The sequence below is a fragment of the Condylura cristata genome, unplaced genomic scaffold (assembly GCF_000260355.1).
Source record: "Condylura cristata isolate star-nosed mole 26May11 unplaced genomic scaffold, ConCri1.0 scaffold00029, whole genome shotgun sequence".
NCBI classification, from domain to species: Eukaryota; Metazoa; Chordata; class Mammalia; order Eulipotyphla; family Talpidae; genus Condylura; species Condylura cristata.
In genome coordinates, this window is record NW_004567130.1 from 25,203,092 (window position 1) to 25,216,524 (window position 13,433).

Consider the following 13,433-nt stretch of genomic DNA (forward strand, 5'->3'; position numbering starts at 1 on the left):
CAAACTAGAAATGTACCATGAAAAGAAAGCTAGGAACCCTCCCATTTCATGGAGATTGAAGCCACACTACTGAAAAGCCATAGGATTAAAGAGGAGAACAAAGAAGAAATTAAAAAATACTTTGAGTCAAACAATAATGAGGGTACAACTTTCCAGAATGTATGGGATATTCTGGACACACTGCAAAAGCAGTAATAAGAGAATAGTCTATAGTAATGCAAGCTCACATAAAAAAACAAGAAAGAATGCAAAAAAGACAACGTAATCTCCCATTTCAAAGAACTACAAAAAGAACAACAACCAAAGAAACCCAAAACCAGTAGAAAAAAAGGAATAATAAAAATTAAATTGGAAACAAACAAAATAGAAATTTTTAAAAAATCCAAAAGATCAACAAAATCAAAAGTTAGCTCTTTGGGGAAAAAATTAGACAAACCTCTAGCCAGACTCATGAAGAAAAACTGTGGGAAAACATAGATAATTAGGATCATAAATGAAAGAGGAAAAATTATAACAGCCATATATAACAAACCCACAGCTTATGTTATTCTCAATAGTGAAAAGCTGAAATCAAAAGAATAATCAGAGATTACTATATGCAAACAAGTTCAACAATCTGGAAGTGATGGACTAGTTCCCAGAGCAATATAAACTAGATAAAGTAGAACTAGAACACCTAAACAGACCAATTATAAGCCGTGAAATCAAAACAGTAATCCAAAACTCCCCAAAAACAGAAGCCCAGGACCAGACAGCTTGACCAATGAATTCTACCAAATGTCCAGAAATGAACTAGTGCCTATCATACCCATTTTTTAAAAAGATTTATTTATTAATTCATACAGAACTGGGGTACAGGCCAGAGATGTGGAGGGTGAGAGGATTCACCAGAGACAGACTGGGGAGCAGAACAGGCAGATCAACAAAGTACACTGCTGAGGGGAGCAGCGGGTGGGTCAGGAGAGGTCTGCCACCCATGTGGTCACCTCCGGGGCAGGGATCAAACTCTCACTGAAGCGGCCACTCTTGGCTTAGTGTGCTGCCAACCTGCTGCGCCCCCAGAGAGGGCCCCCTACCCAATCTTTTTTCAAAAACTGAGAAAGAAGGAACACTATCAAATATGTTCTATGAAGCGACATTACACTCATACAAAAACAACACACAAAGAAAGAAAACTACAGGCGGATCTCCCTGATGCACTGATGTAAAAACCCTCAATAAAATCCTTGCCAACAGTCCAACAGTGCATCAAAAGGAAAATACACCACGACCAACTGGGATGTATCCCAGGGGCACAAGGATGGGTCGGCATCCAAAAATCAATTAAGAGAATCCAACACATCAACAAAAAGAAAAGTAAACACCATATGATCGTATTAATAGATGCTGAAAAGCATTTGACAAAGTCAACAACCATTTATGAGGAAGGCCCTCAAATTCTCGGGATAGAAGGAATATACCTTAAAATGATAAAAGCCACAGATGACAACCCACAGCCAATATTATTCTCAATGGTGAAAAGCTGATAGCCTTGCCTTTAAGATCAGGAACGAGACATGGATGTCCACTCTCACCACTGCTCTTCAATATGAGACTGGAAGTCCTTGCCAGAACAATGAGACAAGAGAAAGACAAGGCATTCAATTAGGGAAGAAGAAGTAAAACTATCGCTATTTGCAGACAACATGATAATATACAGAGAGAATCCTAAAAACTCCATAGAAAAACTAATTAAAATAATGAACCAGTTTAGTAAAGTAGCAGGAGACAAAAATCAACACACAAAAGTCAGTAGCCTTCCTACATACAAGCAATCTGTAGAAGAAGAAATTAAGAAAACCGTCCCATTTACAATCAAAACAAAAATAGCAAATACCTGGGACTAAACTTAACTAAGGAGGTGAGTGACCTATATAAAGAAAATTAGAAAACATTCTTAAAAGAACTTGAATAACACACAAGAAATAGGAGGAAATCCCCTGCTCATGGATTAGAAGGATTAACATGATGAAAATGGCCATCGACCGAAGGCGAGCTACAGATTTGTTCTTCAAAGAAATAGAACAAATATTAATGAAATTCAGATGGAGCCACAAAAAAACCCTTGAATAGCCAAAATTCTCCTGACTAAAAAAATTCCCCTGACTAAAAAAAGGAGAATGGAAGCATTCCATCTCTAGACTTCAAATAATCCCAAAGCCATCGTAACTCCCTACCCTTAATTTTGTCCTCCTCCTTTAACTTCTCCCCAGAAGAGTCCTGGACTTGGAATTTATTTCAAGTTTGTCCCATTCTTTAGCACTATCACCATAACTAAATCATATTAATTTACTATAGACTTTATATAGAAAATTAAGCTAATCATAATTAGCCTATATCCTATATAGTCATTTAAAGATTTGTTAACACAGTATTTTTTAAAATGACAACTGCATATATAGATAGTAAACATATTTCATCTTTCACATTATCTGCAAATTGTATTATATTCACCCCCAAAACTTCTCCAAGACAAACTGCTGAATTCTCTCCAACATCTCTTATAAATTCTAATACCCAGAATCACTATCTTATCAAGCCCTCTGGATATACTCCAACTCATGAATAGTTCTTGCAAGAAGTGTCACATAAAACTAGGGGGTGGTCCTATATGGTTGAATGAGTGGGGGAAAAAGCTTGTTTTACTATGGTAGAATATTTTTCCCATAACTCGAAATTTTCCTCTAGAAAGGCAATTCTAAGAAAATGTAAGCTATCTCAATATATCCATTCTGGAACATACAAAGTGACTATCAATTTGATCAAAGGTTTTCATGAATTGTTAGTTCTTATGTGCAAAGACATGCAGTAATCTGTCTACAACACTTCACTTTCCTTTTAGTTGAATTAACACTTCTCTCTCCTATGAGTTGAATAATTGGGATACAAAGGTAATCTCAAAAAGACAAGAAGGGAAACATCTATCCAATTGCCCAGATCTGTTTGCTGTTTACCTTTATAATATAAGGCTAGTTGCTTAACCATTCTCTGGCTCTATTTCCCCATCTGGAAAATCTGGAGGATTCCTTTTTTTCTAAAACTGATGAGCCTTTTGTGGAAATGCACATTCAAAGATTTATGATGTTATCTTTTTAATGTCTACCTAAAGAAAGGAGAAGGACTGGTAAAGTAGTAAGGTAAAGCAATTTGAAGTGAATTGTTGTTTACAGAAACCAATAGCCAAACACGATTTTGTTTGTCTTTTGAAACTTAAAGCTTATATCAGATATGTCATTCTGAAGAAAAAAAAAGTTGCATTTCAGTATCACTAAACTGTGCCCAACTTAAAAAATTAAGCAGATAGTATGCTATGCTTGTTCATCAAAAACTTCAAGAGAAAACTATTGTTTCCTGTGATTTTTCAGGACATTGGTCTGGAATGAGAATATCAAATACCAAACAATAATCCAAAGAAAAACAATGGAGAAAATGTGAAAATAATAAATCTCAGTGATTTCAGAAACAATAACTTCTTGTAAAAAAAAACTGTCATTAAAATTAAGGTTAAGCAAAGGGAGGGTCTGTTTTGTGAAATTTTAATTTAGTCTTAATATTCCCAGCCAAGATTGTAAGATCTCAGATTTTTCTTGGACTCTTTTACTGCTGAAAGACCAAAGGTTTATCTCCAGCGATAAACACAGACTAAAAAATTTAATCCAGAACAATTTATCAGCAGTCTGACCAGTCTTCCGTGGCTAGTGAATCATACCTAAGAGCGTCCTCATCTTGAGGCTGTTAGTGAGTAAAGATAATAGAAAGGAAATCTACGCAGACATCGCTGGGACCTGCTGATCTAACACAAAAGCTCATGCTGCAGAGTTGGTCTGGCGTCATTAATCCATGTTCTCTAGATGCTGAAGCGTCTGATTTGCATTAGAAACCCTGCATTCAATAAACAAAAATAGGGATAATAATGACCAAAGCGCTGTTTGGAACAGAAAACAATAAATGTTTTCCACTGAATTCATTCAAGATTTTATTAGTTGAGCTCTCACTTAGGTAATTAGGCTCAGCTTGCTTTGAATGTCACTGGTCCCAATTATTCAAAACAAAAGGAGTCGTGTGTGTCTGTGTGTGAGAGAGACGGAAAGAGACAGAGAGAGGAGAGAGAATGCGGATGTATCACACAGAGTTTGTACATTCTTCACATTGCAACCCCGTCAACAAAAGGGGGAGAAGATCTGAAGAGAATGAGTGGTTTTTGCGGTTTGAGGAAATGGAGAATTTCTCCACATAAACAAGAAGGTTTGGATTGGAATTCTGCTTTAAAAAAAAAAAAATGTTTACAGCTGACCACAAGGTTGTAAATCACACCCTGCAAGGAGGAAAGGAGAAATATTGCAAACGACTGAAGTGTGTGTGGCTGCAATACTTGTGGGTTAGACGAGAAACGAGCGCTGAGTCGAAACAGAAGGGGTGGCCGGTGTGATCGTTTGGAGTTTCCGACCAATAGAAAGCCCGGCGGGTGCTAACATCCCCGCGCATCCGCGAGAGGAGCCAGCGCGGCCTCAGCCTCGCTCACATCCGCGGGCACCGCAGCCTGAGACCCCGCCAGCCCGCGCGCCCTGGGCTCGCTCAGAGGGTCTCGCGTGCGCGACTGCTGCAGGTGAACTGAGCTGAACCCGGCAGTGAGAGGTCCCTGCTGTGGGTTAAATACCCCAGGGAAAGCAGAAGAGAAGGGGCCGGGGAGGCGGCGTCCATCGTCTCCTTGCAGGTATGCAGCTCGCCGGCTCCGCTAAGCTGGCACGGACGTGCTTTCTGATTTCTGCGCTCGGAGGCACCGAGAGTACTTGGCATTGTGTGCTCTGTCGCCGTCAGAATAGAAAGCGTTGTGAGTGTCCCCGCTGACTCACCCTGGATAATTGAATCTTTGGTGTGTATTTCGGGCCACAGGGTTTGTTCACCTACTGAGTCAGCCATGTGTGTGAAGGGAGCCCTTCAAATTTGGCCCTGATGCAGTTTTTAAAATAATATCAGTACCTGTTGATTGTCATACGGTTATGGCTCTTGGTGCCTCCTTGCTAATCGTGACCCATAGCAGCAGTCACATGGTTTGTTAAGGCGCAGCGTGGGCATCAGGTTGATATGCTCCCCACAGGAGTAGGGACCACAGTGAACTTGGGCATGGTTTTGATTTTTAAAGCTTATGGTCAAGGTGGACTAAAGCCATGTAAAATATCAAGGGTCACTGGTGCCGTTGAAGGAGAAAAAGAGAAAAGGGAGAGTGAGATTGTAAAATGTGGCGGTCAGTGACTCTCGTGTCACTGATTTATTCTGACATTGTCTAGTGAGTTGAAAATGTGTGTTCTCACCCACAAGCAAGACGAGTTCTAGGAACTCACATATTACAGTATTAAAATGTGTAACTGTTTTATTCTGACATTGTCTAGTGAGTTGAGAAAATGTGTGTTCTAACCCACAAGCAAGATGAGTTCTAGGAACTCGCATATTACTAAATTAAAACATGTAAGACTATGTCCATTTTTAGTTTGATTTTATTCAATCCTAAAATTGGTATCGATTTCTAAAAACCTCTTTCTTTTTTGTTTCTTTATTCCTTTTATTTTTGAGGCAGGAATTTAGTGAAAATAAAATCTATTTCTTGTAATTTGACTATGTTTGATATCAAATTTTGGAGACCATTGAGTAACTTTCCCCCTGTTGTTTATTGATTAAAATTAGCATTGCATAATTGGTTCCATCATTCTATGGAAAAACCAGAGGGGACTCTGGTAAAGGATTGGTCTTATTCTGAGTGATCCTCAAATACCGGTGTTCAACTCTTCTGAATCCCTGTGTAGAGTTTCTTTAGTGAACTACATGCTTGGAAACTGGGACTGTAACTCAACAGGAGAAACATACTGCAGCACGTACAGAAGCAATTTGAATATGTCACCTTATGTCAAAATAAGTCTTCTCAGTGGATTCTTTGATCATACTCCAATCATCCATTGATAAACAACAATCAACTCCTTGCCCACCCCTGCCTGATTTCCTGGGAAGTCCGTGTCCCAAGACATGTGCCTAATTAAGTAAGATAAGGAAGTGTAAATAAGTTGTTTACTCAAATAAATAAAAATCATTTCCTAACTAAATTCTATTTAGTAGGTTAGTGATAGTTTTGATCTCCTGTGAAAGTTTGTCAGTAAATATAATAACTGAACCAAATTGAGCACCCTTTCCCTCTCACCACTAAACTCTAAAAGCAATGTTGAGCATGTCATTATAACTGAATGTCATACTGAGTACATTTATATGGACTGAGAGATGCTGTTACTTTTCAAAGACAAATGTGAGCAATGCTTTGATTATTCATTGTTTTCCATGCTCATTCTTCCTTGAGCGAGGTCATCTAAAGTTTATTCCCTAGGCCTCTTCACTAGGCAAAACTTTACTCTCAAATTATAAGTTTAATAACATTTAAACAAAATGCATGCCTTTAAATCTCTTTAAACGAAACACTTCTTCCTCAGCCCTTTTCTTCCAAAGCAAAGGAATGGAATTAGCGTCTGAGTCTGGGTGCTGGGTCCTTACTGATATGAAGAGGGGTGGCCAGGCCAGGTCAAGGATAAACGCTGAGAGACTGTGCAGACACAGGCATAGAGCAGATTAGAGCAACCATATTTACAAAGCAGGACGGCTGCAGCCGTCATACCAAGGTGGAGGCGTTCTCTCAGGGTCAGTCCTTCAAGCATTCGGTAGAAACATAGTGAATTATTTCAACTAGGAGAAAGGCGATAAACATTGAGCTTGAGGCAAGTCATACAAAGAACCAAGAAATAAAACAAATCATTCTATTTTGTCTCCTCTTGATTTTTTAATAATTCATTTATATGTGTGTGTGTGTGTGTGTGTGTGTGTGTATATTACATCATTGTTCATTCTTTGACAATGTTTGCTTTCTTTTCTCAGGTGTAGTCCCCATAAAATATGCAATCATAAATCAAGCCTTTTATATCATTTACATTTTTAGCCATTTCTCTTCCTATCACAGGATTTTCACAGGATATATATATATATACACATATACATATATATATATATTGAAAATGCTGATCTAATAATGTGTGGAATTAGTCTTAATTGCACACCAGGCTAGAACATGGTCCCTGAATCACTGATCTAAATGCCAACAACTTCATCATATTTCCATTGCCCCCACATCTTAGTTGAAAAGTGCCTTAGATATCTTGCATATCCAGAAGTTTCAGCCAGTAGGTAGAACACCAATTTGCTGAACAAAGCCCCAGAGCCACATAGAAGGTCAAAATAAAAGGATAAGTAAAGTGGTATAAAATAGGAATCTATAAATATAAGTTAAGATGAAAAAAGAGCTTCTTTCCCCCCGATTGGCTATTTCCATATGCAGTGCTTCCACAGTAAGTCATATTCTAGGGAAAAAACTATAAATCTGACTAGAACAGTGAAATGCCTCTTATAGACGATTATCTGTAACTGGCAGTTATCATTTCTACATGACTGATCATAATTTAACTTGGTGATTTCAAGCGCACACTTGTTTCTTTGCTTCTTTTGGTTCAACTGTCACACGAGGCACTAATATATATATAAGAAATAAGAAAGAGCAAAGGGGATCTTCTAAAACACCGTTTGATCAAGAGATCCAGAGAAGGAGCATTTGGAGTAAATACAAAGCCACAATTATTCCTGAGAGAAGACAGAGGGCCATTGGAGTAGGTATAGATAGACGCTTTGAGGGCAAGGGGAGACGTGACAGTTGTGTCAATACAGAGTGACTGTGAGCTTGCTGATCCTGTGGCTTCTTGGAGACTCAAGAGGCTCCCAGCCAGGACTCACGCGCTTGGGACTTGGGCAGGTCTGGTAACACCTCTCTCTGGTGCTGCTGTGCTCAGCTAGGAGATGTGGAGTCGTTTAACCAGAACAAAGACTCACTGGTGCCTGGGAGAAAAGGGCAGTTAGTATATTTCTCACCCAGTCTCAGACCGATTAACCTCTGCTGCACTCTTATTTATTGCTGAAACGACGTTGTACCCCGATGCTGAGAAAGCTGGGATGGAAGGGGAAGATTCATGCAAGTTCACTGGAACCAACCCAGTGACATAAGTTTCAACGACATAACAGAAGGAGATTAGTAAGTAAGAAAGGGAACAAAAAAATGCTAGATGCTGGGCGAGAAGCGGATGTGTTTGGATTTTTCATCTAAAAGAAAGGATCAAGTGTACTGCCGCTGGTTTGTGTTTGTTGTTGTTTTAGTTTCACTGCAGTGCTTCTGAGCTTCTTTCAGTGAGAGAAACTCTGGGTTCCATTTCCCTTCTCTAAGTGTAATTTCCAATAAAGAAATCTTTTTGTGAGGGGAAACTCTTTGAAAGCACCTGCCTGACTGAGAAGTAAGGAGCGTCAGGTCAGAGCATTCTGGAAGACACAATAAGCCTCATGAGAAACATGTTTGAGGACCCCGTATGCTAAGAAAGCGTTTCTGGCTAATGGATGGGAGAGGAATCGAAATAAAGGAATCACATGACTTCGGGAAAGATTTCTTTTTAAGTAAAGTTTTTTGAGGACATTAAACCAAGAATACAAATATTTCCAAGCCTGACTTTCAGACTGTGGAGCAAGGTTAAAAGCTAAACTTCTCATGTCCTATAATTTATTTAATCAGCAAGAGAGAAAAAAAGAGAGAGAGAATATATTGGGTATGTGAACACTTGGCGAGCACATGTGAAATGCTAAATTGACTTTGTCTAGTACAAGTATTATCTGCTTTCAAATATTTGGATTGCTTCTATAGCTATGAATCTGAATTCTGGGGAAAAGCCAATATTCTCATTTATGGAAAAGTAGCTGCCTTCCTCTGCTTTTATGCAACTACAACATGAACCCAGGACAAGGCATTATATTTTCTAATAACAGTAGCAGTATTTGGAGAAAATGAATAAAAACCCAGCAGCTCTAAAGTGAGATTTACCTGCTCATTACTTTTCCTAAGGATCTAATCTTTATCGCATTATCAAGTGACTTTAATTTTCTATTAGTGATCATTTTACTAAATCATTGACATTTGTGAATTTTTTAATGTGTGCCAGATTTTGCTAAGCATGACATATTATCTAAATTAGAATTTACCACAGCTCTCCGGCTCTAGTGGTTTATTTTCTGTAAGTTTTAATGATTAAGAGAATTGGCGAAAATCATTGGGAATGCAAGTCCCTACAACTCCTGCACAGAGGCAGAGAAGATCCATGTCCCACAAGCTGGACATTGTGGTCAGACATTGAACTCCTGGAAATTCTCCCAACCTAGTATGTCAGGTGGAAACCACTGCCCCACACATTAGGAGGAAGAAAATGTTTGTTCCCAACATACAGATTCAGCCTTTAGCAACTGCAAAACCTACCATACAATTCTGCCCAGCAGAGTGCCTAGCTATGGAGCATGAAGCAAGCAGCAACAATTCTAAATCTTTGGAGAGACCTGTCACTAGGAACCTTGTGAGCATCTCCGGAGAGAACAGAAAGACTCAGGTTATTTCCCAAAGCTGGGTAACAATGAAACTCAGTGACTCAGCAAAAGCAAATGTAACAGGTTAATTTCACTCTCTAAAGATCCATTCTCAGGGCAAAAGCAAGTGTAGCTGGTTAATTGTTCTCTAAAGATCCATTCTCAGGGCAATCTGCCACCAAATGCGATACTTGTGACTGGATCTGGAAAGATATCTAATCACATGAATTTTGTGTTCAATTTGAGAAAAGATCCGGCCAAGAGGGGACAGCAAGGGATTTTAGACCTAGGATGACCTTCCCCCACCAAGAGAGTTGCTGAAGAAAACCCTTTGTCTCTACACAAACTTGAAGTCCTGAGATACAAAACAGAATTCCAAAACTAGAATCAAAGTACTACCTACCAGAAAAAGAGAAAATGCCAAAAACAAGGTAAAACCTTGAGGTAGAATGAATGAGAGATAAATCTTCAGAATACATCCTTATTGGCACAGAAATGGAAGTCTAGTGGACACTGAATTTTAAATAACCATTAATTTGAAAATTAATGAAATTCACCTAAACCACAATAAAACATTAATTAAATATAAAAGGAAATACAGAACAAGAGTTCATTACCAAAGAGATTGAGCTATAAAAAAATTCAAGTAAGTGTTGCAAAGTTAAAACTCAATGGATGGAATGAAAACTTTAATAGAAAGCCAAACAAGCAGGCTCAATACTGTAGCAGCAAGAAACAGTGAACGTGGAGATAAAATTCTATCATTTAGATAATTAGAAAAGATAAAGGAAAATTAAAGACTCTACAAGAATCACCAGACTCTATTAGAAGAGGACACATAAGGATATTCAGTATATTTGAAAACAAAGAGAGATTAAAAAGGCTCTGAGAGCTTGTTCAAAGAAGTTATAGCTGAAAACTTTACAAACCTAAGAAGCACCTAGAGAAGTCAAGGGAGTCGCTGGAACACACAAACTTCTAAAAGACTTATGCCAAGGCATATCATCATTTAGTTATCAAGAGTGAAAATTTAAAAAAAAAAAAGGACTACACACACACACACACACATATATATAAGCAATAGAAAGCAAAGATTGAATATCTATGATTTTTTTTAAAGTTTATTACAATGAATGCTTTGGAACTAGCAGACAAATCCAATTTCATGAACTGAGATGAGGTGTTTGGGCCATAACTTTGTCTTTAAAAGGCAGTAACTATTAGGAAGAAGACCTAATTAAGCAGTCTTCACAGAACCACTGACTCATTTTACAAATACATATGGAATCAGCCTACAACAAAAGGCGGACCATATTTTCAGGGAGTTTATAATTGGTAGGAAAGAAAATACTTGTATATCAACAGTTAAAACCCAGGTAGAATTGACCAAGACGTGGACAAAATAGGCTGCTGTGATGTTGGGGGGAATATTACTTCCACCGAAGAGTTACCAAGTGCTCCAGTAAGGTCTGGGCAGATCAGTGTTCTATTTTCAATAAGTTCTTTTCTGTTTTCTCCACCATATTACACCTGTTACATGCCTGATTCCTTTCAGCATGGCGTCTTGTAGACACAGAAAACACCATATTCAATTCCCTCATTTTACAGAGGAGGAACTGAGAGTCCATAAAATTGTGTGCAAGTAATACCACAAATTAGTTTGTTGTAAAGTAGAATTACAACCCAGGTTTCCTATATCCTTCTCTATTCTTCTCTCTACTACATATACTCCCTAAATAAACCTCTACTTGAGTTGAGTAGGCTGAGTCTAAATAATGGCTCATGAAGTGTTATTGTGATGTGAATTTCACAAAGGCCCAATGGAAGACTATGCAATGTGTGCCAAAGACGGGTTACATCATTTTGCTTTGGAGATAGAATTTCATATAAATGCAATAAGGGTTGTTGTTGTTCTTGGTTGAGATTATTTCTTTCTTTTGTTATTTCTAGTAGTAAACTATCCTGTAGCTTAAATCCCCATTAGCTGAAGTTCATTGAAATGTCAGATGTTTCTAGAAGCTTAGAAATGTCTTCAGCTCAAATGATGAATTAATAAAAAATGGGATAAAATAGAAATAGTAAAGTAGCCTTAGTCCATGTATGATGGTGCATTTTGTTTTATTAAAGTAACAGCTTTGGTTCTTCTGTCCCTTTGTTTAGGCTGAAGATGAATTTCCTTGTGGTATATGTAATCACATTTTTCCCCATCCTCACCACAAGTGTTTTCTCTAATTCAAATTTTTTACCCTTAGAATTGCATTCACCAACACATTCAGCCTCTAGATGGGATTCAAGGAAAGAAAGGATTTGGTGTTAGAGTACATCCCTAACTCCCCCCATTCTGCTTGTCAGAAGGTGGTCACTCACTGGAAGGAAACACCGCACTGTCCCTTAGCCTGACCATGTGAGCACGGTGCCTCCTTTCCTCTTTTATTGCTGGAACCAGACAAGCACAGAACCAAGACTCCACCTAGGATTGTCTCCCAGTCTGTGTCTAAGTAGTAAGCACCCTCCTCATTTCCTCTCTGCTGGATGAATGAATGGGTGGATGAGGTGTTTCAGTTCTTATCTGTGCTTACCCCAAAGAATTATGAGCTATTCATTGTGAGAGGAGGTATTCTCATAGACAGAGTCACGATGTCATTTCAGCCCAATAAGGACGGCAGGAGAAAAGGAACATAGATTGGAGCAGGTGTGGAGAGGTGTGTCCAGGGCAGAAAAGCCATCTTCCACTACAGCTTCCTTTGCGTTTGCCACTCTACTTCAGTTGAGTTTACATGCCACTGCCCTCAGGTAACTGAGTTGTGGAAGAGAAAGCATCTAACTCTTAATAATCTGTTCTTTCAAAAACAAATACGAAGCATAAATAGTGACTGTTTCTGGGGTTGCATGATGATGAAGAATGATGGCTCTAGCAGACCCACCTGGTTTGGGGCAAAGGGAAAAATATACCACTCAGGTGTGAAATTACCTTTGGTCGTTATAAGGGTGATATGTATCCACATGTTTCTGTCAGGTGGTTTTACCATAAGCAATGGTTCTTAGGCTGATAAAAATTTCCTTTTACAGTGATTTTACAGTTTCCCATATTATCAGTGTAGCATATAAAATGCTACAACTTCAACTCAAAAGATCAAAAACAGAGAAGCCATTAGTCTGTTTGACCATATATCAGAACAATAGTTTGACTACCAGAAGCCCCTTCAATGACAAGAAAGTGTCCTCTCATAATTACTATACTGCACATGAAAATGATATGCATTCTAATTCTCACATTAGACATTCATATTGTTCTGGATGGCAGTAAAGTTTGGATGGCAGATTGTCTCCGTATGATTAAAACACTGACTGATTAAGGTGTGAAGCTCTTTAGTCAATATTAACTATTGTGATATTGAACTGATTTTCTTTTTCAGATGACAGCAACACAATTAAACACAAAATATTGACTAGGGCAGTCTCTGAATATACAGATTTGACACAGACTAAATAATACCACTAAAAATGGGAAAATGGGACCTCCCTGGTGGCACAACAGGTTAGGACGCAGCACTGCATGCTGGCCACAGCAGCTGCAGTGCGTGTTCGATCCCCAGCCCCGGAGGTGACCCACATGGTGAAGAAGACCTCTGCTGAGTAAAACCCCTCAGTAATTGGCATGGAGTAGGTGCATTTAAAACCCTTTGGGTGGCGCAGCCAGTTAAAGCACAGCACTGAGAAGCTAAAGCCACTTCAGCACGAGTTCGATCCCGCCTGCCCCGGAGGTGACCACAGGGCGCTGCAGACCTCTCCCGACCCGCCCGCTGCTCCCCTCAGCAGTGTGCTTCCTCTACCTGCCTGTTCTGCTCCCCGCTCTGTCTCTGGCGAATCCTCTCACTGCTCCTGCACCTCTGGCCTGTACCCCAGCTCTGTAT

General features: G+C 39.0%; 1 protein-coding gene across 1 annotated transcript in view; it reads left to right on the top strand.

The window, feature by feature from the left end:
• Positions 1–4,648: 4,648 nt before the first annotated feature.
• Positions 4,649–13,433, top strand: part of GREM2 (gremlin 2, DAN family BMP antagonist) — a 46,056-nt gene continuing 37,271 nt past the window's right edge. The window contains exon 1 of the mRNA XM_004691059.2: positions 4,649–4,753. The gene's annotated coding sequence lies outside the window, so the exon portion shown is untranslated. The remainder of the gene's footprint in view (positions 4,754–13,433) is intronic.